The sequence below is a fragment of the Neovison vison genome, chromosome 1 (genome assembly GCF_020171115.1).
Source record: "Neovison vison isolate M4711 chromosome 1, ASM_NN_V1, whole genome shotgun sequence".
In the NCBI taxonomy this organism is placed as follows: Eukaryota; Metazoa; Chordata; class Mammalia; order Carnivora; family Mustelidae; genus Neogale; species Neogale vison.
The window spans coordinates 215,671,908-215,675,630 of NC_058091.1; positions in this window are offsets into that span (position 1 = coordinate 215,671,908).

Genomic DNA, 3,723 nt, shown 5'->3' on the forward strand with positions numbered 1-3,723 from the left:
CTTATACAGTAAGTGTTCACAACTGTTCAGTTTCTCATGTCTGCAATGAAATTTCAGAAGTAAGATTCTGCCTGGCACACATACTGCCCTTAGGGCTGTGCTTTTGATAAGCCTTCCTGATTCATCTTTGCTTTCCTTCAAGGACATGCTTAGAACCCTCTGCTTGGAGTAAAGCCCTTTAGAGGTGTCCTCAGTGACTCTGCCCCCTTGGCTGAATTCTTGGGCACAGCTCTCATTTGGCCCATGGGATTGTCATTTGGCCCCAGTCAGTTGGCTCTTGATATCTCCTGTCTTGCTGCTAAATTACATTCTGGGTATAGAGACTCTATCTGTAGGTACAGTGTCTTACTCTGAGGAGAGGGCCTGTGATTTATACCTCTTTGCATTCTTAGCTCAAGCATTTTCATTAACAACGATTTTTAGAGATGCTACTGGGTTGAATAGTGTCTCCCCAAAATTCATGTCCACCCAGAAGCTGTGAACATGACCTTATTTGGAAATAGAGTCTTTGCAGATATAAAGGAGTTAGGATGAGGTCATACTGGATTAGGGTAGCCCTACATCCAACGTCTGGTATCCTTAAAGAAAAGAGAAATTTGGACACAGAGGAGACCCAGACAAAGAATGCAGTGATGGAAGCAGAGGCTGGAGTGATGCTTCTGCAGGCCAAGGAATGCCAGGGAGGGCCAGCAACCACCCGAATCAAGGAAGAGGCAGAGAAGGATTCTTCCCTTGAGCTTTTAGAGGGAGTGTGGCCCTGTCAACCCCTTAATTTCAGGCTTCTAGCTCCAGAATTGTGAAAGACTACATTTCTGCTGTTTTAAGTCACCCAGTTTGTGGTCATTTGTTACGCAGCCCTGGGAGACGAATCCAGGAATGCTGAGCATTTTGTCAAGGGTAGGAGAGGCCTGCAGGCCAGAGTAAAAAAGACCATATCCAGCCTTGGATAGTTGGCTTTTAGAAGACCTCGGGCACTGTTTTAAGGGAAGGGAGTCATTGAAGGCAGTGAAAGCAGAAGATAGGGAAAGAGCTGGTATGGTCAGAATACAGAACAATCCAAAACAATGTTTACACATTTGATGTTAAAGGCATTTTCAAGGTCCCCTCATAGAAACAGTTTGCTTTTTTTTTTTTTTTAAGATTTTATTTATTTGACACAGAGAGAGAGATCACAAGTAGGCAGAGAGGCAGGCAGAGAGAGGGTGGGGGAAGCAGGCTCCACGCTGAGCAGAGAGCCCGATGCGGGACTCGATCCCAGGACCCTGAGACCAAGACCTGAGCCGAAGTCAGAGGCTTAACCCTCTGAGCCACCCAGGTGCTCCGAAACAGTTTGCTTTATGACAAAAAGATGGATCTGGGATTTGGAGACAGGGGAGCAAGTGAATGAAGAGATAACGGCTTATATGATATATTCAAAATAGGATCAACCCTATGTGAGTGTGGAATTATGTGAGTGTGGATTTCACAGCACCGCTTGCTTGAGATCATTGGATGCTCCCATGTGTGGTGTGAACTGGTGTGAGCTAGTGTGAGCTGGGGCTGATGTGTGCTGGCGGACCACTTGAATTCCAGGATAGAGGGCTCGGTTCCCTCCATTGTTCACAACCTGGATACTTGGGACAGACCCCCCGGGTCTGAGTTCTGGCTATTCCACTTACTGGCAAGTTATCACACTTCACTTGCTTCCTTTCTCACGTGTAAAATCAGAATAGAAACAGCACCTCCCTCCTAACTCTGTGAGGATTGAAGGAGTCTACATAAGTTGCTTAGAATGGCACCCAAGATGAATGATAGAAGCCTCACTTGCTTTTCTCGTCATCATCGTCGTCCTGTGCAGATGAGGGAGAACAGAAGGGTGAGTTAATTGACCTTAAAGACTCTTGCAGTAAATGGAGGTCCCACTGGGGAAAAGGAGGTAAGTGCAAAGCAGACATTTACTTGAAAATGTCTGCTTGAAAATACTCCCTCCCCTGGCCAGAGAATTTTTTAAAAGGCAGAGTTGTCTCCAAGTTTCTACTACTGTGGACAGACTCAGGATACTGGGAGTAAAGGATATGGCGTCCTATGTAGTGCTCCCATTTTGGGATTCATGGGGTGTCGGGGCCTGCTCCTATCTGACTCTCCACCAACCAGCCAGGCATATAGCATGCCCTTAGTCAACATAGACGGACAGAGGAAGGAAGGAACAAACTTGCCATGATTGACTTACCTTGTGCCCCTCCTGTTCTATAAAGCAGGGCCTAGGATCCTCTGGCCCCGAAACAAACAGGAGTGCTGCAAGAGACTTCTGGAAGTATGGCAATTGCCAGCACAGTTAGTAAAGTATCTGAAACAGGTAAAGGGAAGAAGACTCCATTTTTAGAAGGGTTCCATCTCTGCTGTTTTCCTGCTAGGTCCCATTTATTCATGTTTTATTTTTGGCATCGAAATAAACCAGAGAAGTATGTTCCCACTCCAAGGGGGAAACAAGAAAGTTAGTCATTCTGAGTTTTGCACTAGGCCCTCAAACACCTGATAACATCTACCCGGATCCCAAACACTTTAGTGTTGAACAAACCTGAGAAGACACTGGCATCAACGCCCTGTACCTCCCATGACTTATAAAATTAACACCTATTAATAACCTGTCACTCACCTTCCACGAGATTACTGAAGGAACAGGTACCCTGCACTCCTTTCCAATAGAAATCCCTAAACCCAAGCAACCACTAGATTTATTCACCTTTTGGAGTCTACCAGACACACTCTCTCTGCTCTTCTCTGTACTCAGGTATTCAGTAAACTCTGTTTTCGCTTTCTCCTGGCAAGCATTTGGTCTTCATCTTGCCTGTAGACTTGGCTGATTTGTAGGACCCCCCACTCTGAGTCCTCAGACTAGTCTGCCTGCATCACGCCCACAACACAAAATTGATGTATTTCAATACTGCCCAATTGGTTAAGCGCGTCTGTGCTTGCTTTCAATTATTCAGTGAGCAGGGTTGGCACTGGATCCTGTGCCCTCAAGGCTGCCGCCCTCACCCCCGCTTTAGGGTGAAGAGGGGGCTGTAGAGTGTCTATTTGGCATGTAGGCACTGATTGAAAAACAACTTTGTACCCTATTTATTGGCCATAAAGCTCCACCTTCCCACGCTGTTCCTAGATATTTCTCCAAGCTGCGTGGGACACTGTCCCCGGCTCGCCAGGCGATTCCTGCAGGGAATGAGAGCCAGGCGATTCCTGCAGGGCCAGAGCCCCACAGAGCACAGCCTTGGGGAAAAGCAAGGAGTCGCAGATTTTAGTTTGCCTTGTCACCTCCCTCTGAGCGACTTCGGGCAAGTCTTTTGGCCCTCCCGACCTGGGATCTTGTGTGTTTCCTGCGGGGAGGAAAACGAACCTGGATGACACTCAGAGCAGCGCGGCTCAGCCGGAGTGCAGTGCGTCGCGCGCGCCTCGGAACTTTGTCCCAAGCGTGGAGCGGGACCCGGGAGTGCAGGGGCGGGGAGCTCCCGCGGCAGGAGCACGGCGACGGCGCTCCTCCTTTCTCCACGTCACGGGGGCCGCTCGCCGCTCTCCCACCCCCGGCCGAGGGAGAGCAACTCCCTAGCAGGGCGCGCCGCCGAGTTGGCGAAAGGGGAGGAGGCGGGAGCGAGCCGCCGCAGCCGCGGAGAGGCCGGGATCCCGGAGCGTAGCTCGAGGACCCCGCCGGGGTGGCCTCTGCAGCCGCGGGGACCCCGCGTTCGGGGC